The sequence below is a fragment of the Poecilia mexicana genome, unplaced genomic scaffold (genome assembly GCF_051168715.1).
Source record: "Poecilia mexicana isolate PSO_F unplaced genomic scaffold, ASM5116871v1 scaffold_20, whole genome shotgun sequence".
Taxonomy (NCBI): Eukaryota; Metazoa; Chordata; class Actinopteri; order Cyprinodontiformes; family Poeciliidae; genus Poecilia; species Poecilia mexicana.
In genome coordinates, this window is record NW_028263389.1 from 24,586,489 (window position 1) to 24,611,890 (window position 25,402).

The following is a 25,402-nucleotide window of genomic DNA, read 5'->3' on the forward strand; positions in this document are numbered from 1 at the left end:
ATGTGGGTCAGTCCACTTTCTATAAGTGCAGGGGCCTGGTGAAGGACCAGCACCTGCTGGTCATTTCATTTGGGTTTGGGGCCGATGGTTTTTACCAGAGCAAGAGTGGTAGCATGAGAACAAATGAAAGTTTGATCTCTGTAATTGTTTGGTGAAAGAGGAAAATAAATGATCAAGAACAATCAATAAGTTTGGACACTGAACCTTGTTTTGCCCGTGTCGAGAAACATGACCCCAGTGCCTCAGTAGTGGCTTGGTGGAACTTTTATTGGATGTTTGGCTTGGCAAACAATCATTAGTGGTTCTGTGTAGTTTGGGTCTTCACCTGTTTATCAGCTTTATTGTACCTTTATTGTGGCGCACTGCAGCTGCTGCAATTCATAAAAACAAGTGACAAAAACTGAGCTAATCCCCTGTGTTCGCAAAACGTGGTGATATTTATAACAGTCATCAAACTACGGCTCCTACAGCATTTAAAATAAAACGATTGACCAATATAAATAGAAATTCGCCCCTTCTTGCATCTTGACAGAACTAACAGAAACTAAACTGTTTATAGATTTGTATCATGGAGAATTGATCAAACATCAGTTTTCTAATCTTTTTTTAAGTCGTATTTAATAGATATATCTAATAACAAATGATGGCACTACTAATATTTTCGAGACAGATTTCTCCTTGTCCTATATTGGGATAAAATGGTTTTCTGGACACAATGAATCACATAGTGACCAATAGGCTCTGTCCAGTCCAGTAATACACATCAATTATCAGCAGTATGAAAGATGTAAAAATAATTAACTATACTACATTAAGAAATTGTATTTAAGCCTTGGCGCTACATGAAGCTCATTTTGAAACAATGGAAGTTAAAAACGATATTTTGTGTGTATCCCTGCCCCCCTCTTGCCACCCCATAAATATTTTTCTAGATCCGCCCCTGGTAACCAGTAAAAAGATGTCTACCCAAGTAGATAAGTGTCTTTTCTCTTGGACGTAATTGATGCATTGCGGGGACAATTTCACTGAAACATATTATGTCAACATGTGACGCCGAGGGTACCTGCCCAAGCGTCAATATGTGACGAGTTGGGAGTGAAAATGTGTTGCCAAGGTATACTGAGAACAAATAAAACCACATTCCTTCCAATCTGACTGGTTCTAGTTCCATGTTTTCACATTTTGGATACTTAAGAATTAAAAGTTTAAACTCAGTCTTATTTATCACTAATTAAGGTTACAGGTTTTGGACACATTTTCTCCCTTTCTTACATTGAAGATTCTGCAGGAAGACAGATAAACAGTGAGTGGATAGAATGATGATGTATAAACTAGAAACTAACATGATTTGTATTTAGGGTTCTTGTTAATAGCAACCCTGATAATAATGTCAAAATGTTTGGTTTGCTGAATAACGTATTCAGTTTCGGATGGCTTCATTGGTAATCTACAATGTTAAGTTCAATGAAATATTTATATAATATGTTATTTTCACTCTGGCTAAAGCTCCTCACATTTTGGGAGGATTGTATTAGGAGTTTGATGCCATATAAACTACAGTATAATGTGTGGAGTGAGCAGAAATAGAGACTTTGTTCACTGAGACAACAACTTTTATTTTTCTGTTTGTCTCAACTCTCCATGGAGCTCTGCCATCTCTGCTGGTAGCTGCTTCCTCCTGAAGGAGATCCTGTTGTTCTGATGGTTCTCCTCATCGTTCTCCATCATGTCAGCCATGTTGCTCTCCTTCTGCTCCCTGGGAAAAGTAATCAGATGTTATAGCTTATAGCACATAAATGTAGATAAATAACAGTTACTAATGTGGAAGTTACACATAAGGAATTATTTAAAACAGACATGTTACTTTATATATACATGCAAACACTTTTTTTTTTTACCATCCAGCCATACAGAATTATAAATAACTGGAATAGTGTAAATTAAAGACAAAATGTAATTACTTGTAAGTTTTAGACCTATGCATGCATACAGCCATGGATAAAATACCACCATCGTTTTCTTCAGGTTTATTGCTCATTCTACAATTACTAATTCATAATTTGATTAGAGAACTGATATCTAGCCATTTTACAATAATAGGATGTCATATAACATGTTTTATTATCTCACAACGGGGGAAACTCAGATGCAACAGCAAAATGAGAAACAATCGAAGCACGTAGATTCACGCAAAGATAAGAAACAAGCGAAGGTAAAATGCTGTACAATATTGAGTTATTTAGAACTGTAATGTGCAACCGAGTGTCTTCAGAAAATGCTCATGTTGTGTTTGAGCAATAAAAATACAGCAGACTTTGTGTTTTAAATGTCTTCCATGACTGTATGTATGCAACCTTAAATGTAGTAAAAACCAGACAGATATATCTCCAAACTGCTCACCTGGCTGGAGAGCAGCAGCGGCGTCAGCTGCGTCTGGTCGGTGTTCACCGTGAGGCTCCGTCGGCTCTGAAGCGGCTAACGAGGCTTTACATTCGCTCCACTACTGACAAAAACGACTCATTCCTCACGGCTCCATCGAGATGCCGCTGAATATTGAAATCCGAAGCAAAGAAAAAAGCCGGCATCTTTTTTTAGTTAACAGCTTGTTTGTATCTTCCATCACTTCCGTGTTGCAGCGAGTTTCAGAAGTCGCGCCTTCATTTTTCTTCTCTCTCCGCTGCTCCGTCTTGTCCACGCCCTCAGCCAATCAGTGAACAGCAGCGAAGCTTGCGTCACCTACCAAACCAGGGCCGGCCCGGCTGGCCCTGCTCTGAAAGCAGGACCCTAAAAAGCAAGGCGAGCCCCGTTGAAAAGGGCTGGTGGGAACGCATTTAAAGCGAGCCGGCCGAGTAGAGCCGGTGGAAAAGGGGCATAAGCCAGGGAAGCTGTAGTTAGAATATAGTAGCTTACTGCTTTCAGTGTGTTAATGTGTGTGAATGGGTGAATGACTAAATGTGAAATAACCCAAAATTGAAGAATAAAAAAGTCCCCAAATGGTGAGAAGGAGCCAAACAACTGGCCTTTGATTCCAGGCCTGGGGGTCCGGTATCCTGTAACTTTCAGGTGTGTCCCTGGTCCAACACATCTGAATTAAATGGATCGCCTCCTCAGTATTATTGAGGATCTGAAAGGTGGCTATACTCTTAAATATCTAAGTAAAAGAAATAACGCACAGAGACGTACTTCTTGCTGCTAGGCTATAGACAAGCCGGAGATTTATTACACTACCACGGATACATCGTTACAGTTTCTTCAGTTCAGTACAAAATCTTCATCATCATAGTCTTGTCACAAAATCTCTCTGAAGTCTTAACCCTCTATGGCATGACTTTTTGTTTTTTTGGGGAAAAAATATTTTCCTGTATTCTTTGGGAGCTTGTTGGTCCCTAATTACATATCAATCATAAAATCGGACCCTGACACCTCCCGGAACCGGATTTGGGTTTGTTGCCTCAGGGCAACATTGAGCTACAAGGGGTCTAAAACACCAAGTTTCCTACAGTGATTATGAGAAATGAAATACAAATCAAACAAAAACTATATTCATAAAAAAACTTTTTTGACAAAAATAAATCAGACATGGTTCCAACTCACCAAATATAAAATAAACAACTAACTTTCATTAATGAATGGTACATTTGCACAAATTACTAAAACGAGCATTTGTGTGTTTGGCAGAGTTAGAATCACTAAGGATGTTGAAATTAGTCTTTTTCCCTATTATATGTTAAACATCAGGAAGGAATTGCTTGCTGATGTGAAAAAAAGTGTGCATCACATTTTTGACACTTGATTATTGGCGTACCTGGGAATCACCATCTGTTTATCTGATTATCTATGGGTTGTAGTGACCAGATTCATATCAGTGACAGGACTTAGGGCTGCAGGTTCTTTTTTATAAGAGTTTGTAGTTCTGATTTTTTGTTAGAATTTGAGTCAAGCAAAGGACAACATTTCCACCAGCTCCCATATCTGGTAAATTTGGTGGTGGTACGGCTCGCCCTGTGTAGGTTGTAAGGAACACCATCTACTCCAGTCATGCAAAGTTCCCTCCAGACCCATATTTTTGGGTTTAGCAGGTATTGCTTCAGTCTTTGCCTGCCTTGGAATGGGGCCATTTGTTCATTGATGACCAGCTCTTCACCCTTTGGGACTGAAGTCAGTTTTGAGGATAAACAAACAATGAAATAATAGTTTTACAATGGATCCTCATGTTTTCATTGGGAATGACCCCAGCTTATGAACCATGCACATTTTGTCCATGAAACGATCTTGCATCCATCTCCTGTTGCTGTTAGTCAATAATAAAGTAAAAAAATTGGCTTTGATAATTATTTTGTAATCAATTGCATATCATCACATTAGAATAATGTCTGAGCAAAAGGGCCCTAACTGTGCAATGTTGCCCTGAGGCAACAAACAAAAAAACACAGTTTTAGCATATAAATTATAAAAAAATTGTCTTAAAAAGATCTATAATGCTTCTTTACATACTCACAGATATTAAAATATTTTTAGTTAGAGTGACCCAAATTTAAACATGAAGAAAAGTGATGTATAACTTACAAGTAGGAGGCAAGGTGTAGCATGCACCTCTGTGTCATAAAAAGGACTGCTCCTCTTCTAAGTAAAAGGTCACATGAACCTCAATACCCCTTTTATTTGGACAAAAATATGTCTGGAGGTATTTTAAATCATTCCCCCAAAAAATAGAATAAAGGAGCAACATAAGGTACAGAAATGTGGTTTGTTGCCTGAGAGCAACGGTATGCCATCTCGACCTGTTTTATACTCTTTCATCTTCATCAGTGTGTGTTGGAAAGTTTCAACCAATGGCGTGCTACTGTTGTTTTGCAGAAAGATTCTGGCACGCTTTATACTGAGTGTGTGTATTGGGCGACCTTTAAAATATTTTGGACCTCACGAACTCAACATCTGCTCCATTTCAGAATTGCTGAATAGTATAATTTATCTCCATTGTTGATTTTATCTTGTACAACCAGACATCCTTTCCAGTAAATTCTGGCTCCATTTGCGCTTTGCACGCAAATGGAAGGAAAGAAGTCAGTCAGGTTGACCTAGTGCGAAGCCAAAGTCTCTTTCCACAGAACCGAGGTGCCAAGGTCTTTTTTCCACCAAACAACTCCTTAAATAGTATTTCCGCTCTTACAGTATGCAGTCCATTTCTCCAGAGTCCTGCTAATCACCTGATTCAGGTGTATTGAAGCAGAGAAGGATGGAAAAGTTGCATGACACTGGCCCTCAATCCCTGGAGTTGGAGACTCCTGGACTAAGTTTATTACTGTATGACAGTGTGGCTGACAGATGTTCATGATTTTCAATAAGATAAATGAAGGCCTCTACTATAGATGCTATCTTTATGATCTGTTACTGTGATAACATGACACTACAACTGACTGAAGTTCAACATAATTATGCATAAACACTCAAGTACTCAAATTTACCTTGGTTTAAAATATACAGATAGTCAAATTTGTTCTTTACAGAGCAAATATTTCACGAAAGTAATGCTGTGGCAAGATATATTCAAATAAAGAAACAATGATCTCCTTTTATTTTATCTTCTATTTGGAAAAAGCACTTTTAGCTCATCTTACTAAGAACACCATATTATCCCACTGGTCACAATTGTGATCGATCATAAAACACACCTTTTCATATATTTTTCCACATTTTTTCAAATTATTTCCCCTTGATTAGTTCAAATGGCTATAAATGACGTCTGATTTGAATATTTTCAAGTCTGGGAAAAATTTGGGATTAAATGGGAAATATTGACATCTATTTGTATGATTTGTTCTTTAAATGACCATTAGTATTATTTTGGCTGATATTATTAATAAGCAAATAAGCAAACCAATATAGCCGACTAAAAGCACAAAAAAAACTTAATCAGTAATAAAATGTTCTACCATATCAGCCTCAGGAGATGATTGAGGGATGAAGAGATGCTGATTTCTGGTTCATTAGGCTCCAACGCATCTACAGTTCCTCTCCTGATCCATTCTGTCTAGTAATCACACTGCACCACGATGGGCACATTTTTTTAAATTGTCTTTATTCATCCTCACTAACATTGTTCCCACTCACGTATGTATCTTTACGAGAGGTTTTGCTTCTAAGGACAGTGGAGTATCAGGTCACGGACGTTTCAAAAAGACCCGGGTTGATAGCACCTCACCACGGCTGCGTAGTGTCCGTTTCTTGGCAACCGTGACAACAGCGTGGGTCCATAACGTTCTCGGGGTCCTTTAGCCACCAGTGTTTTATTTTGGTCATTATTGTTACACTTAGACATGCCTATCACACACATATCAACACTATCGGATATTTATAGAAATGCAGAAGAATCATGTCCCGTATCCAGGGGCACTGCCAGAAATCTTGGGCCCCCTGACAAAAAATTAGATTGGGCCCCCTGCGCAGCTGCTGTTACAATTTTCTGAGTCTAATGACCCATAAAAAGCATCACAATTTTAAAGGCTTGCATTTGCCTTGCTTTCTTTGGTTCAATTCTGATAATTAGCACAATATTTACTGCTCATGAATCTTACATCCAACAGTCCACATCCAGTATGCAGGTAGGTTGCTTAAATTTTTTCTATTAGTTTTAGATACTGAAATGTCTCCCCATGAGCAACAGTCAAAAGCAACGTGCAAAATACACATAAAGCAATCCAGAATCTCAAAAATGTAGTTACATTTTATTCAAGCTGCATTACATAACTTTAATAAAAAATATGTTTTCTCCATATTTGTTAAGGCTGTCAAAATGTTGTAGCAGTTTGTTATGAGACAGATAATCTGTGAAAACAATCTCCTCCATCTCCTTCCTGAATTATTATTACTGGTTAAAGTAATGCACCGTTCTGACCAAAACAACCAATCAGAACTAGCAGGACGCTCTTAGCGCTGTCAATTAGCCTCATTCACTCACTGCTAAATGTGCTAATGGTGGAGAAACAACTGATCATTACAAGAAACCATTTATCTGTCATCATTGGTAGCTATGCTAACTAGACTAAGCATTCACAGTTTAAATCTGCACAGTTTTGTGCTATGGTAGTTGCAGCACGGCACAAATCAAGGGGGAGAAAGGATGAGCAGCACTACATGAAGATTGTGATTGACAGCACTAAAACCCTCCTGCCACTGACTGGTTGTTTCTAGCACTGGGAGAAGGCAGAGAGAGTTTTCACAGATTACCTCTCATACCACACTGTCACAACATAATGACAGTTTTAACAAAAATGTGGAAAAAAAAATTATAAAAAAGTTACATACTGCAGCTTTAATTTCACTCAGGAGAGGATGGGTCAGGAGGGATGTGGGTTATAACTGCTGCTGACTGATTCACCTGTTTTTAAGTGGTAAAAGGCACAGGGAACAATTAAATATATGAATATGTTGGTAATTTTTTTTCCTTAATTCATTAAATGCTAGTGAAATGGAGGTAAACAGTAGTCTGTAGCTATGCTAACAGGTTGATAATCTCACACAGTCTACCCACCTCTCTTGGAGAAAAACTGGGTTATAAATTAACACTTGCCTTTTTCTCTCTCCCTATTTTGTTTTTGAAAACCTGATTTTATAACTTTTTTTAGCAGCATAGTAACTGCCACAGTTGTTCATGGCCGCAGCTTCTATTGACTGCAGCTGCTAACAGCATCACCTCAAGCGCTCCAAGCAGGAACGAACCATTTTATGCAGATCCAGGGGGGTTCAGGGCAAAAACGGATTTGTGTTTTTTGGTCTGGGAGGGGTAACATAAAATTTTTACTGATAAAAACAATCTTTGAAAATACAATATGATTAATTTTGTATTTGGCAGGACCCCGATTTTTTTATTTTATTTCTATAAACAAAATATACATAATTAAATTGTGGAGGGCCCCCTGCTGGTCAGGGCCCCTAGAATTGTCATTTTTCACCCTTTTACCACGCCCCTGCCCGTATCTGTTCAATACAGGACGCAACATTTAACAGCCAAATACGGGACAATTCCGTATTTTACGGGACGGTGGCAACCCTAATTATCAACCATTTAGCACAGTTAGCTTAGCTACAGACTACTGATTACCTCCATTTCACTAGCATTTAATGAATTAAGGAAAAAAATTACAAAGATATTCATATATTTAACTTGTCCCTTGTACCTTTTGCCACTTGACAACAAATGAGCCAGTCAGCAGCAGCTATAACCCACATCCCTCCTGACCTGTTCTCTCCTGAGTGAAATTAAAGCTTCCGTATGTAACTTTTATAAAAAAAAAAAATTCCACATATTTGTTAAAACTGTCATTGATCAAAACAACCAATCAGAACCAGAAGTACGATCTTTGCACTATGAATTAGCCTCATTCACTCACTGCTAAATGTGCTAATGGTGGAGAAACACCCACTGCATGAAAAGTGGGATTTTGGACCCTGTATTCTGATGCAAAAGCAGCTCGTGAGCGACAGATAGACAGCAATCGACAGTTTGCATTTTCACTGTCTCACAACTCACAGGAGTCGAAATCTGTCAATTGCGGAATCCCAGGAGGGGGGGAGTGAAGGTGCGGGGGGGGGGGGTGCGGGCGGGAGGTGTTAACGACTCTACTTAGCATACGAATAGCCTAGCAGACGCAGTGAGACAAGCCAAACTCCAAAATCACAGCACACAGACGAGGAAGACACCGTCACCACACCAACACCGGACCTCAGCAACTGCAAACAAAAAAAAACAAACAATTAACCAATATCAGCCCGACTAATAAACAAAAGGGCTGTGAACAAAAGTAGAAAAATAAAAATCAGACAATACAGTGTGGCGACACTAGATGGAAATTCAGATTTTGTGGAAGTTTAATTTTAGTAAATTGCTCAACAACGCCACCCTGGGAATTTCACCCAGAGAATATTACCTCTTGTTTAAGGCACACAGGTTCAATCATGCATAGATTAAAACATCTGAAACCATTTCAAAATTATAAAAAAACGTTTATTAAATTCTTTTAAAAAATGTTTTTAAAACCAGTTTCTTCTTTAAAAATTAAACTAAAGAAATCAAAGAAAATAAAAGAACTGCAGCAGTTGAGGTTACCGGCCGGAGGGGGCGCTATGGGGACGACATCCACCAAACACAGCAAATAAAAAAAAACCCTTAACACCAGACGCAGTGAGACAAGCCAAACTCCAGAATCACAGCACACAGACGAGGAAGACACCGTCACCACACCAACACCGCCACCGGACCTCAGCAACTGCAAAAAAAAACAAACAATTAACCAATATAACAATATCAGCCCGACTAAATAAACAAAAGGGCTGTGAATAAAAGTAAAAAAATATAAAAGTCAGACAATACAAGTTAAAACATTAAGACCAGGCGTGGCCCTGCCACAGCGGGAGATGAAACGGGCGCGCCGATGCCACACCCCAAACACCGCTCCAATTAGGGCGGATAACGCCGCCACAGTCCAACTTGAGAACAATTGTGCAGAAATCCGGAAGATTTACGTAGCCGGTGCAGAACAAAGCCGAACAGATCCGGGAAAAGAACGCAGACAGAGCAGCAATGGGTCAACTGTGGGGAACCTATAAAAAAATGTATCACCGTTTTAAATAAAACAAGAAACTGGAGCTTAGATGAGTGTTAATTTCTTACCTGCTGATCCACAAAACATGCACACACACTCGCAGACCGAGGAAGAAAAGGAACGCAGCGCAGTGGCGTTTTACCTATGATCACACTTCAGTTTAGATTTTCTGACCAAGATCAGCTAAAGTGCAGGGAGAGAGAACACCTACCACCAGAACATCAGCATAACATGCACCAGCCAGCGATTTGTTGCTTTCTGCTGCCAGAGTCCACCAGACGCGAACCACACAGTGGGAGAACAAAGACGACACATGCTTGAATGAACGCTGCAGCTCCCTTATATACACCACGCCCACTTCAAGAACCGGAACTTCTCACCTGGAAACTATTCGTGTGAAATTATGTATATTTCTATACCACTACATTCTACCCCCCCTTCTTGCATCGTCGACCCGACGATGGCCAATTCAAAACCGAAACCATCAGTTCCAAGGTCTAAACAAAGCCGACACAACTGACATCGATGCAGAAGAGCCTCCAGGAAGAGCGTCTCCTGCTGGCCGTGGGAGAGGGTACACATTAGAATGTTGTCCAGCAGTTTGACGTTTGGAGCGACGTAGGGCCACTGGGTCAGGACAGCTGAGACAGTCACAGATGTAGAAGGTTCAGCAGATACAACTGGCTCACATGGTGCCCCCGGTTCCTGGAATGCAGCTTGGGGCTGTGATCTACTAGAAGGTAAGTCAGAAGCAACCACCAAGGGTTGCTGTTCACAAACAAACAGATCATAATCAAATGGGCCATTATCCTCAGACAGTCCCTCTTCTACAGGAGGCAAGTTGTGAGGAGGAATGTGATCAGGAGGAACACCACCAACCACAGGCTTTAGCATGGTACGATGCACCCGTTTTACTTTAGTCTGGTCATTCATAGGTGCAATGGTATAAACAGAGCCATCCTCCTTTGGTACCCTCAACACTTTATACTTGACAGAGCTCCATCGGTCCCTGGTCTTATGAGGCCCTCTAGCAGTAAAGTCACGCAAAAACACAAATTGACTTTCCTTTAATGGCAGATGTTTCACCCGAGTGTCATGGGCCTGCCTTCGGCGATCCGCAGCATGTTTCAGGTGCTCTCTAGCCCCATCAAAGGCTACCTGCAAACGAGCTTGATGCTCTTGAACCCACTCATGGACAGAACCACCAACTGGACTCTCAACTCTACCCAACAGGAAATCTAGAGGCAGTCTAGGTTCCTGACCAAACATTAAAAGGAAAGGCGACTCTCCAGTAGATTGGTGAGGAGTTGTATTATAACAATAAAGAACCTGGGGCAAACAGGCATGCCAATCTCTTTTCCGAGACACAGGCAGCGTCCTTAACAGACGCTTTTAAATAAAACAAGAAACTGGAGCTTAGATGAGTGTTAATTTCTTACCTGCTGATCCACAAAACATGCACACACACTCGCAGACCGAGGAAGAAAAGGAACGCAGCGCAGTGGCATTTTACCTACGATCACACTTCAGTTTAGATTTTGACCAAGATCAGCTAAAGTGCAGGGAGAGAGAACACCTACCACCAGAACATCAGCGCAACATGCGCCAGCCAGCGATTTGTTGCTTTCTGCTGCCAGAGTCCACCAGACGCGAACCACACAGTGGGAGAACAAAAACGACACATGCTTGAATGAACGCTGCAGCTCCCTTATATACACCACGCCCACTTCAAGAACCGGAACTTCTCACCTGGAAACTATTCGTGTGAAATTATGTATATTTCTATACCACTACAACAGGTTAAAACATTAAGACCAGGCGTGGCCCTGCCACAGCGGGAGATGAAACGGGCGCGCCGATGCCACACCCCAAACTCCGCTCCAATCAGGGCGGATAACGCCGCCACAGTCCAACTTGAGAACAATTGTGCAGAAATCCGGGAGATTTACGTAGCCGGTGTAGAACAGATCCGAGAAACGAACGTAGACAAAGCAGCAATGGTTCAACTGTGGGGAACCTATAAAAAAATTTGTCACCATTTTAAATAAAAGAAACTGGAGCTTAGATGAGTGTTAATTTCTTACCTGCTGATCCACAAAACATGCACACACACTCGCAGACCGAGGAAGAAAAGGAACGCAGCGCAGTGGCGTTTTACCTATGATCACACTTCAGTTTAGATTTTGACCAAGATCAGCTAAAGTGCAGGGAGAGAGAACACCTACCACCAGAACATCAGCGCAACATGCGCCAGCCAGCGATTTGTTGCTTTCTGCTGCCAGAGTCCACCAGACGCGAACCACACAGTGGGAGAACAAAAACGACACATGCTTGAATGAACGCCGCAGCTCCCTTATATACACCACGCCCACTTCAAGAACCGGAACTTCTCACCTGGAAACTATTTGTGGGGAATTATGTATATTTCTATACCACTACATTCCAAACTGCTACGACATTGTGACAGCTCTAACAAATATGGAGAAAACATATTTTTTTTATTAAAGTTATGTACTGCAGCTTAAAATGCAACTACATAGCATTTTTTGAGAAGTCTGCATTGTTTTATATGTATTTTGCACATTGCCTATGACTGTTGCTCATGGGGAGACATTTCAGTAATCTAAAAATAATAGAAAAAATTTAAGCAACCTACTTGCATACTGTATGCATACTGAATTTTACTCTTGCATGTAAAATTCATGAGCAGTAAATATTGTGCTTGTTATCAGTATTGGACCAAAGAAAGCAAGCCTTTGAAATTGTGACACTTTTGATGGGTCAGACAGACTCAAGAAACTGTAACAGCAGCTGCGTGGGGGGAAGGGGCCCAATTAAATTCTTTTTCAGGGGCCCAAGATTCCTGGCAGCACCCCTGCGTGTGTGTATGTGTGTGTGTGCGTGCGTGTGCACACGCACGCACACGTATCTGTGAGATTTCCACTCAGCTGAAGCATGTAGTGTAAATACCTGAATAATGTTTCAGAGAGAACAGAGGGACCAAACCCTTCCTAGCAGGCGTGTGCTAACATCTCTGCAAAGCTGTTTATGGTGTTTTTGTTTGATCACACTTGATCAAATTTTGTCATGTTACAACCAATACTTTCTTTGCATAATATGAGGATTTAATGTAATTACAGACCAACTCATAACAGGTTGCCATTGTGAAGAGAAAGGAATGCAGTACATGGATTTCAAAACATGGGAGGAAGCTAGAGTACCTGGAGAGAACCCTTTTTCAATGCAATACCGCTATCAACTGCACCACCATGTGGCCCTAAAAGCAAATTGATTCACAAATTAAGAAAAGCAATGTCAGTTTCACTTCAGAAATGTAAATACCCCTGATACCTTGAAAGGAAGCCTTTTTTTCTGGGAGTGCCTTATTTCTCAGGTCAGATTTTGATCCATTTTTCCACACAAACTTTCTTCTAATCAGCACATTATTGTGGGTCAATTTGGTAGTTTTACTTTATTTTTCAGTAACTATTCAAGATACTCTTTAGCTGTGTGATTGGGACTATTGTCTTAGTTGGAATTCCACAACTGTTCCTCTTCAGGTTCTCATTTGTCCCTGGATATTTCTTCATCCCTTCTTTTAAATGCATGTGAAGAGGGGAGAAAAACGAGTTCTTAGTAAATAAAAACAATAAGTAAGAAAATAGGCACCCCAACATAATTTTTATTTTTGTATCTTTAATTTCTCAATGTGCTAAGTTCTTTAGTGTCATTTTAGTTAGTCTTATGCTGACGAGATTTAGGGCGGCCATCTTGGAGCGGTACTCCACTCCGCTCAGCCTTATGTGTTTAGCAGCACAATGACGTATCAGCGCATTTAATCGATCATAACACACTTTTTTGTTACTGTAAACCATATTCAAACATCTATCAAAGCAACATTTATAAACAATTGTATTATTTAAGTATGTTTTTAATACATAGTTCATCATATTTAAATATGCTTAGTGGCTATAACAATAGAATAGGAATGGAATATTCTGATATCGATGTATGAAGAGCTTATTACAAAGCACACAGCTGTTCATAATTTATTTAATAAATTATTTAGTAATATCAATATATATTTATATAACTATACAAACACTAATAAATAATGATTAATAATGGCACAAATAAATAATGATTAATACTGAATTATATATATATATACACACACACACACACACACACACACACACACACACACATGTTTATATATATATATATATATATATATATATATATATATACACACACACATGTTTATATATATATATATATATATATATATATATATATATATAATTCAGTATTAATCATTATTTATTTGTGCTATTATTAATATGTTTTTCAGCCGAGGAGTCCAGAATCCGATGTGAGATTCATCCGTGCTGCAGTGAATCCGTCTCTCTTTATAGATTTCTCCCTCTTCTTCCTCTCATCGTGTCTTTAGGAAATTTTCAAAACAAAAACGGAAGATTTAGGATGTATCTTACTTTTGACAGAGTGAAAGAATATAAATAATAGTCTTTACCACCTGTGTAAACTTTGCCGGTGAATGTTATAACACATAATATAACTTTTATAATATGTGTTATATTGTTTCATTTCTAATATAGGCTCTTGTGTCAGATAATCTAAGTCAATGTTAGAGAATAATTAATTTTTTTAGATTTACAGAATCTCAGTTAGCCTTCATAGTGGGGCTGAACCGGTATTACACCAAGCACTGTAGCTAATATTAGCTGGTATCTCGCCGGTGGACATAAATACAGTAAAGTAATATTCTAATCACAATATATACACAATAATATGTCCATCTTACTTGTGAAATGTTGTCTGTGGAGCCCTCACATCAATAATCCATAGATCCGAACAACAATATCCCTCAGTGCTGAGGCATCTTCTGCTGTTTTGATTGAGCAAAGTAGGAGGGTATACTGCTCCAAGATGGCCGCCGTATTTCCTGCGCCGGAGCGGTCCATGAGGCGTCTATGCTTATATTATGTCTATGTGAAGGAAGCTCAACGTTTGTGTCTCATCTTTCTCATACCACAGCATCACACGTTGAGGGAAGATCATCTTATTCATTACCCTCAGCCTTCCAAGGTTGCAGGGTAACAGATGCAGACTGTAAGTTTCACATGCTGATATTATAGCTATTATGTCACCTTAAATATATTAAATAGTCTTCTTTGCTTCTGTTTTAAGTTACTTTAAAAAACATCTTTCGCAATTGCCATCAGCCCAGTATGAGATGACTTGACTATTTTCATGGTTTTATCTCTCATTTTATTTTTGTATCGATTTTATTTCTGTCCATCGATTGATCGATCGATGGACAGATATCATGTCATGACTATTTTGTCTTTGGTTGGGCGAACAAATTTCTGCCTAAGATCAGTAGCTGTTAGTGATCAGTAGCACACTGCTATCGGATGTTTATTGTACTACCTAGCAGAAAGCTGACATCGTTGTTTCTTCCCACAAGGTTGCTACAATCGATAGTACCCACACAGGCACACCTGCTAGATGGAAACAAACACACCCACTTTCATTCTATTGGCTGAGAGGTTGCCAGGTGACTGTGCCAAAAAGCAATTCTGTTTTGTAAACAAGCAGAGTCTGAGCAGAGAGAAGTTTTGAGTAGAAAGACATGAAGTCCTGCTTTCAAAAATAAAATCCTGTTTTCAGACTGAAAATGTGTGCTCTAGATTTTTTTTTTTTTTTTTTTTTACAAATTATCCGTCTTATATTATTAATATAAGACGGATATATTAATATATATATTAATGATAATTTTAACAAATATGGAAAAATAAATATTTTTAAGTTACATACTTTAAACAGCCTCTCACTCTGGGTCAGTGAGCTACACAATCATGGAGAGGACAGCTGAGTGGACAGATGTCCAGGACAGTCATGGATCCTCTTCACAGCGAGGGGAAGCCACAAAAGCTCATTGCTGGTTGAAGATAATTATTCACAGAGTTCTGTATCCAATAATTTTTTACAGGAAATTGAGAAGAAGGAAGAAATTTGGTAGTAAATGGTGAAACAGAGAAAACCACAGCCTTTAGAGGATTGTCAAGCAAAAACAAAAAACCAAGAAATCAAACTTACGTAGCATTTACAGCCTTTTCTATGAAGTTCAAATTGAGCCATTTCCACTGACCATCTTTGAGATATTTCTACAACTTAAATAGAGTCCACCTGTGAAAAATTCTGTATTCTGTTCTTGATTTAGAGAGGCACACATATCTCTAAGGTCCTTCTGTGCAGGTCAGAGGTCAGACACCACGCATGAAATCAAAGGATATGTCTGTAGACCTTAGAGCCTGGACTGTCTTAAGGCACACATCTGGGGAAGGATCCAGAAATATTTGTGCTCTGAAGGTCCTATTGTGCTCAGTGGTTTCCATCATTGGTAAATGGAAGACATTTGGAAACAGCAGGACTCTTCCTGGAGCTGAGTAAACAGAGGGAGGAGGGTCTAAGTCAGGTACATGGACCAAAAACCTGATGGTGTCTCTGTCAGAGCTCCAGCGTTCTTCTGTGAAGAGAGGAGAACCTTCCAGAAGGATAACCATTTCTGCAGTCATCCACCAGTCAGGCCTGGATGGTAGAGTGACCAGATGAAAGTCACTGCTTAAGAAAAGGCTCATGGCACCCCGTCTGGAGGTCACTTAGAGGCAACTGAAGGTCTCTCAGACCAGGAGAAACAAGGTTCTCTGGTCTGATGGGACAAAAAAGTTTACAATTTTTGCCCATTAAATTCAGTAATTTAATGGGCAAAAATTGTAAACTTTTTTCCTCATTGTCAAAATGGGGTTGAGGAGCAAGATGAAATCAATACAGTTTGTAACAGAAAATGTGAAAAGTGAAGCACTAGGAATCCTTTCAAAATTTTATTTAACCTTTATTTTACCAATATTAGAACCTATTGAGATTAAAAACTTCTTTCAAGGGAGTCCTGGCCAAGAGGCAACAACTTATACACTGTATGCAAAAGCAGTGCAGGTTTTTGTACAATAGAGAAGTTGTTCTTCTAAAAAAATTCTTAAAAAGACATATTGGATGTAGTAGATTATAGTTTCCCCAGATTTTATAGCATTGAGCTGTAATGGAAAGCAGGATGAACTAACAGAAGCACATAGTTTACAGTTCAGCAGTCGTAAGACTAGGAACTTTCAAACATTGCACAAGGTTGCAAGAAAGTTTCATCATGTTTCCAGAAAGAATGAATGAACTGAGCTTCAGGAAAATGCATCTGAAGGCATGAATGTTTGTGCTGTCAAGGCAAGATCAACATACACTGAGAAACAAAGGTTTCATGTTTGTTTGGGGGTTTTTTGCACACTTAAATATCTATTAACACGTTGCAAATAGTAGTTTCAAATAGTTCTCTTTATAAGGTTGCCTAAAAGCATGCAAAGAAAATACTGTGTTGTGAGGACAAAGCTGTACATAATTAACAACCAGTTATGCAAATTAGTTTTTATCTTTAATTTTTATTTTATTTGGTGAAACACACACACAAAAAAAACAGTTCCAAAAGAACCATAAGGGTAACGGAAAGGTTTGAATTTTTAAATGGACTTTTGAATAAAACCTTTATTCCTTTATCAAGCTCCAGTATAGAATGCTGTGAAGGACAATAAACAATGAAGTGTTGATCATTTTTCTGTTTCATGCCAGGTGAGCTGCCTTACTGGAGGCCCTAACATGCCCCTAAAGCCCACCGAATATACTAAAATCCATCATAGCGAAAATCTAAACATATAACTGGTTCAAAAAATATTAACAAATAGCACCTGGTATTACTGCCAATCGGGGAACATTTAGAGCCAATGGACAATATGAAGATGGGATAAATAGGCTGAACTTGTCATTAATAATGCAAAGAAAATACTTTTTCTTTCATCATTTTTACTTTACATGATACCCATCTATGTACAAATGAAAATACTTCAAACAATCTCATATAATATGACAGGTTTTAGGATAAACCTCTGGCTGTTTCAAACATCCATCCATTTTCCGTAAACCCTTGGCCCTAGTGCGGTTGGGAGGGTTGCTGGTGCCTATCTCCAGCAAGACATTTCGGGCAAGAGGTGGGGTCACCCTGGACAGTTCGCCAGTCCATCGCAGCTCAACACAGAGACAGGACAAACACACACCTAAGGAGAATTTAGAGAACCCAATTAACCTGACAGTCATGTTTTTGGACTGTGGGAGGAAGCCGGAGTACCTGGAGAGAACCCACCATGCACAGGGAGAACATGCTAACAGCCCGGGGTCAGGAATCGAACCTAGGACCTTCTTGCTGAAAGGCAACAGTGCTCATTGTACTTAAGCTTATAAAAGACAAAGAACATAGATATGAACCATTTAAAATGTTTTTAAGTAATAATTAAAAATGTCACTAAGTGAACCGTTAATTGTCTCTGAAGGCCAGCTCACCATGTTTTCTAAGAGGCAGACAGTTTACCTGACTGCATCAGGTGATTGTTGTATAGTCAGAGTTCAGTTTCTGGTTCCTTAGTATTGCTACGTCTCTCTGAAATATGAACAACAATAAAGAAGACAGATATGTTCCAGCTTTGGTCAGCTTCCTGACAGAGCTGCAGTTTTGTGTTGAGAGTGTGAAACACTGGAACTACATAATACTAGCTTGTGATGTGAATTTTATTTCTTGTTTAGATTTTTTTTTAAAAAGTTAATGTGTCACCTAAATCCAAAATGTTACACATTTTAAAAATTAAGTTAAAGAATGTAATTATATTTATATGTATAGTGAAATAATCACCTGATCTGAGTCTTTATCATTATGTTACGGCCAGCCGTAAATTTCTGCAAGACAAAATGAAATACCTGGGTTTGGGTCCATCAGAACCAGAACCTCAAGGTTCTTCATTGCTGAATGCTGCTGGAAAGTGGTCCGTAGCGTATTCATGTCCCACAGAACTGAGGAACAGATCCGTGTTCTACTGGGTAGAACCAAACTCCACATTAACCAGTTAGTGTGTGACTTGCCAGAGGAAAAGCACCTGATGTTACCTTCACTTGTTATCATAATGCCATATAATAAGACTTGGAAGAAATTTGACATTGTTATTTAATAACTTCAAATTGGGCTTCTGTCTTTTTAAAAACTCCTTCTCTTTCTGAATCTTCCGCCTTCAGGAAGTCGTCACAACGTTGCTATTCTATTAACTCTTTAGCAACATTTTTACCAGCGTTGCACTAAAAAGTAACTCCTATTATGAGTTCAGCAAGTGGGTGAAATATTAATGAAATATCTTGCCAATGGACACAATGACAGAGGTGGATGAAGAGGGAATGTTTGCTTTATTCATTCTCTGGTTGACTTCCTGTTGCTTAATAATGTTGCTAAAATGAGCTGATAAAAATTTCATTGCTATTAGCAGCCCTGTTTTTCCCCTATAGTACTCTATTTAGCGATTATAAAAGATAGCTTTCATTAGACTGCAGACAGTTATTAAGTCTTAGCTCATGGAACACAATGTTGTGTGCATATTCAATATCTTCATTAAACAATTATAGGGCCTTTGTTAAACTGGTTAGATAGCTAATGTTGTTAAATCTTTTGCCAGAGGCCCAGTTCCTTGAAAGATGATACAGTGAGGGGTGAGATTTTTCCTAAGCCTGGTTAGAGCTTTCATGACAAAACCCTGGTATTGTATGTGTAACGGAAAGGTGGTTATAATTAAGATGTGATGTGGGATTTGAGGATATATAATAGATAATAAGTTTACCTTGTTATCATCATCCGCCAGAGGCCTCGAGAGGTTCAAAGTCTTTCTGTGTGATTCTGTGGACAGAATATAAAGCAGACTTCCTCCTCTGCAAAAGGAGGAAATACATTTTTGTTTAGTATTAGATTTGAGCAACAGGTAATCAGTACTGTATGTATTTATGTCACAGTTGTTACTCTTGTAAACTTGGAGAAAGAAGGTCTCAGGTTCAAGTCCAGGCCAGCACCATTCTGCTTTGGGATGTTTTTTATGTAAATTAAATGCATTTATATTCCCAGATGAGCTTCTCACCCTGTCTCTATGTGAATGAGATGTGGACTGCCAATTTGATTGATGGCATCAAAAATACTCTGTCATAATTTAGTTTTACCTGGCAATTTTTAAACAATAATAATGACATGTTCAGTTGCGTTTCATTTTCATTCAGTTTAAATAATATTCAGCAAGATGAACTTAGAATCCACATCATTTCATGAGTGACGGCAAGAAAAGCAGGGGAGAAACCTGTGATGCAGCAGCTGTGGGCAGGCGTGCCTGTGAGCTCCAGGCAGTTTAAACCTTCCAAATTTCAAAATTATTTAGCTTCCCAGTTTTGCACTGTGTGGATGTGAATCTGTTCAAAAGGCAATGATGTACGGTGGATCTGGTACAAGAATTAAAGTTTGCCCCATTAGCAATTACCAAACCATTTAATTTTAGCTGCCTGATGCATGGCATCAGTTATATTCTATTTTATATTTAGACATACAATTGCTGGTTAACACACCACTTAAAGACAAATTCAAATTCAAAAATACTTTATTAATACCCAAAGGAAAATTAAATGTTGTTGTAACTCATTTAGATTCTTCAAAGAGTTATTGAAGATGGTGATGGCTGTTGGCAGGAAATATCTTTTCTAGTAATGCACTCAATCTGAAGAAGCCTCTGACTGAAGATGCTCCTCCTTCTCAAGATAGTTTCCCTGCCTGATCCTCAGAGGTTCCACAGTCGCCCAAACAGAACCAGAACAGAACCAGCCTTCTATATCTGGCTGTAGAGCCTTTTTAGGTCCCTGGTTCTGATGCTGCTGCCTCAACAGCTGATGGCAGAAAAGATCAACCCCAAAGATATATTCTGTATTACATCTGTGATCTAGCATATATTATATTATAACCTTGGGTCAGAAAAGGCATCAGATCAGTTGGTGATTTCTACACCAATAATGTCTTTGCCAGCTTCAATCAACTATCTAAATATCATGGTTTGCACAGTCATAACCCTTCTGATATCTATAGATCAGACATTGGATTAAGAGTCAAACCCTGCTTGAAACATGTTTGCTAGATCACAGATGTAATACAAAAGGATTTATTTACTGTATTTATATAACTGTTATTGATTATTTACCTGCTTACAAGAAGTGCTCAAAAATGTCTAAATGTGAATTAGACCTAAGCTGCATGTATGAAGACAAAAGTTGGAGCAGATTATTAAATTAATCTCAGACCGTCCTGATATCAACTAACAGACAAATTCAATGTAATATTTTTCACCACATGTAATATAGATATAGATTGAGTAAATTGAATGTTGGTATTGTGGACAAATGCCAGAGCTGTAAGATGTCTGTTGGGAATGTTTGGAGTTGTGTACAGTTGCAAACCTACTGGAATAATGTCATTCTGATAACGTCAGAGGTCTGTGGACTTTCTTTGGATCTTGATTCTAGGATTTGGATGCTTGGAGATGTTGCGTCCCTGAAATTACTTCCTTGCAACTAATTTGTTTTGCTGGCCTTCCCTGTGGAAAAGAAGTGTACACTTAAGAACTGGAAATCTACAGAACCTCCAAATCAGAAACATTGGATCAACAAACTGTTGTACTGCACTCCTGAAAAAATGTCTCCATTAAGTAAGAGGGACATTAGAAGAGTTTAAACAGACATGAACTCCCTTCCTGGACATTTTAACAAGATTGGACCTAAGAGACTACATGTATTGTTGCATAAAAAGAGAGTGGGTGGGTCTTATTTCTGCAGCTGGCTTTTTAAATAAATATAGAATGTACTGAATGTGTTGTACGCTAATTGTATGTTTTTACATTTTATTTGATTGTGCCAAGCACATTTAAAATTAGGCTCATTCCTGAACTGACTGAGGTGTACTGACATCTTAAAGCTACTTTTTATAACAAATTATTAAGAGTTACTGTGGTTTCACATTACTTGTGTCTGTTGCTTAGCAACAATTGAGCTGGCAGAGCAAGCAACAGCTTAAATAGTGAACTTTATTGGACAATCATATGGATAAAAACTTGCAGCTAACAGTTTACTGTCTGAACTTCAAATATAAATATGCCATTTGTTGTAAACAGTCACAGCTAATCCAACTCCTTTGCTTTTGTCAAAAGAAAATGAAAAAAAATCCCTCTGTGAGAAACAGAATACTGCTTTATGAAACTGTCTGAGTTCTGGTTCGAGAGGAAAGGTTGCTCATTTTCTTTGCTGAAGTTCCCATGATAGCCCATATTCAGAGTCCCTGCATGGATTGATAAGGACTGTGTTTTAGTAAACTCATTCTGACACTCCTGCTTGCTACATTTCCTATTACCATTTATGTTTGCTGAAGAAATATTTGGTAACACTTTATTTGAAGGGGGGTGAATAAGACTGTCATGACACTGTCATAAAGATGACATAACACCTGTCATGAACATGAATAAGCCTTCATGAATATTTATGACTGTTGTCATAAAGAGTCATTCAGTAAATTATGACACTTTTAATACAAAGTTGACATTATTTAAAATGTCTTTGTTATGACAACTTGACATTAACCAGGAAATCATTACTGTTTAAACTTTACCTTTAATAACATAAAGTTACCAAATTTTTAAAGTGCAATCAGTAATACTTTTATAACAAATTTATATTGCATTTACATCATACACATCATATATGACATCAGATATGACACCACTGCATTATTTGATTAATGAAACTTGTTCTGTTTTTGTAGTGTTAAATGATGGTACACATCTAAAATTAAAACAATTTATAATGTGGCACTATGAAAGTGAGTCACGAAACTAGTAGCCCCCCCAATTTTGTTTTTGTGATCAGTCTCAGCCAGAAACTAACATTAGAATTTATTAGATGTAACAATGTTTGTATTTCACCATCGGAGGGCGCTGTGTGCGGCAGCGGGTGACGCTCTGGCGGGCGGAAGAAGCTCGTCAGTGCTTAGAGGACAGCTTGTTGCAGCAGATGCTCGGAGCAGATTTGTAACCGCTGTATTTTCTTGTTGCAGGTAAGCTGAGTATTAGAATGCATAGCTCATAAAACCAGTAGCCTCCGATGGGTACGGAATGAAAGAACAGAGGTGCTTCAGTATAGCTGCATTACCGAACTAGATGTAGAGCCGCAGTTAGCACCAGGCTAAAGGAGCGAGGCTAACGGCTCGCGCTTGGCTCGCTTATGTAGGCTCAGTGGGTCGGCTTAATGTGTTCTAAAATGTGTTCGAAACTTATATATTATTTGAGTTCAGTGAGTTAATGAAAGTATGTTTGTGTAGTTGTACGGTGATGTCAGTAGGGAGTATGTGTATTTGTTGTAGCGCCGTGTGCGGCAGCGGGTGACGCTCTGGCGGGCGGAAGAAGCTCGTCAGTGCTTAGAGGACAGCTTGTTGCAGCAGATGCTCGGAGCAGATTTGTAACCGCTGTATTTTCTTGTTGCAGTTTAAACTAAATAAATGTGCTACCAGAGGAGTGACCCGGCTCATCATTCTCTTCAGTGTAACATATTTTGGCGAGCCAGCCAGGAGGTGGCGCTAGTGAATCAACACCATCACCAACCACCTCCCTTCCCAAGAGACGAACCAGAAAGAAAAAAAAGATGGAAGCAGCACAGCTTCTGCGCGATCGAGTGAGTGCAACCTTGTGGCAGTTGGAAAGAGAGCATCTCGTGGACGTCTGCAGGCGACTGAAGTGTTCCGGCCTGGACAGCGGAGAGCCTCAAAGTAAAACCAAAAGGACACTCATCAGGTTGGCAGAGGACATGTTTGATGAGATAGAGAAAAGTGAAGAAGAGGATCAAGTGGAACAGTTTTATAAAGAAACAGCCACATATATCCAGAGACTAAGTAAAGTAATGTGTCAGTCAGAAGATGAAACCTCATTTAAAAAGTCTGTGCTACAGATAGACCTTGAGGACACTATTCCATGCACCACTTCAGTCCAGGCAACCGATTATCCACTCAAAACCCGACCGGAGCCAAAACAAACTCTGCAGGAGGTAACATTGAGGAGGGAGTTTAAAATCTCTGGGCAGATTGGAGAGAGTGGGCAGAAGGATAAGCTGTCCTACCTCAGTTTAGTACGCCAGATCGAAAATGGGATTGAAAAAGGACACTCAGAGGTTGAAGTAGTTGAAGCAGTAATTAGGGCCATCAGTCCAGGAATGCCCCTAAGAGACATGTTGGAGATAAAACGTGGGTTAACCCTTAGCAAACTGCTCACCATACTAAAGGGACACTACAGAGTCGATAGCCCCACTGAACTTTACCATCAGCTTCTCAATATCTCCCAAGAACCCAAAGAAACTGCCCTAAATTTTGTATTTCGTGCTATCGAGCTCAAAGAAAAACTTCTATGGAAAGCAGCAAATGAGGAGACCGATGAACTGTACAGCAGGACCACAATTCAGCGTAAGTTTCTCCGCTCCATTGAAACTGGGCTACTCAGTGACTCCATTAAGTATCAGTTGCTGCCTCTCCTAAGTAATATGACCATAACAGATGAAGAATTGATTGAGAAAGTTAACGAAGCTTCAAAGCTAGAAAATGAAAGATTGGAGAAACGAAGAAGGTCCACTGCAGTCAAGATTCCCAAGGTACAAGAGCTCCAAACAGCGTGCCAGACAGCCCTGACACCTGTTCAAGGCCACCCGAAACCCAAAGAATCCCCCATTACAGTGGCTGTGAAAACAGTTAAAAATAAAGAGACTAAAACAGACCCACAGCAGATCATAGAAGAACTTCGCAAAGAAATGAAAGAGATGTTTGTGGCTGCTATGGAAACCAGTCCCCACACCATGGCACCAAAACAAAGACAAAAAGGCTGTAAGAAGTGCAGAGAAGAGGGAAAAGGAGACAATTGTATGCACTGTTTCAAATGTGGGCGGGAGGGCCACTACTCTCGTGGATGCCGAGCACCGAGACCGTTGATGGGAAACGAGGAAGGGCTACTGAGGTGGGACCAGCAGTAGTCCAGGATCCACGGTCCCATAAAGAGCAGCCAAGCCCACAACCATCCTCCAATGAAATGCCAGTTGCTGCCTTATCAGCTGTAACTGAAGTTCGTTATCTACCCCCTCAACACAAGTCAAGGTTAGTAAGCCTGGTGGGAAACCGCTGTACTGTTAACTGTTTTATGGACAACCATCCAGTCAAAGTATTGTGGGATTCAGGGGCACAGTCCAGCATTGTAAATGAAAACTGGCGGCAGAACCACCTTCCCCACACAGTTGTCAGACCTGTGTCAGAACTGTTAGATAATGAGACACTCACAGTGTTTGCTGCAAATGACACAACCATCCCCTACACTGGCTGGATAGAAGTCAGCTTCAGACTAGACAGTGATTGTTTCCCAACCAGTGAGTTGCAAGTGCCAATATTGGTAGCCAGTGACCCAGCCGTGGCCAGTGATCCCATCATCGGCTACAATGTTATTGAGGCGGTTGTCAACAGAAGAGAAGTAAAGACCAAAGGTGGAAGAAAACAACTTGCACACTTTGTAAGTAAAGCGTTTGAAATAACTGTACAAACTGCACATGATGTTGTCAGACTGGTGCAGAACAGCAAAAAAGACTCAGAGGCAGGTGTGGTAAGGACTGGAGTAAAGAGAGTGCCTTTGAGAGCAAACCAAGTTACCACAGTCTATGCACGGGCACATGTTAGTCCACATGCTCTGGGTCAAGACATGCTCTTTTTAGCTGACATGGTTGACTCACCACCAGAGGGCGTCATGTTCAGTGACGTACTG

General features: G+C 39.5%; 1 long non-coding RNA gene across 1 annotated transcript; it reads right to left on the reverse strand.

Moving 5' to 3' along the window:
• Positions 1–1,591: 1,591 nt before the first annotated feature.
• Positions 1,592–2,767, reverse strand: LOC106931228 (uncharacterized). The gene is made up of 2 exons (XR_015761685.1): positions 2,401–2,767; positions 1,592–1,756 (listed from the first exon to the last, which is right to left on the reverse strand). It is a non-coding gene; the product is annotated as an uncharacterized LOC106931228 (long non-coding RNA).
• Positions 2,768–25,402: the final 22,635 nt, after the last annotated feature.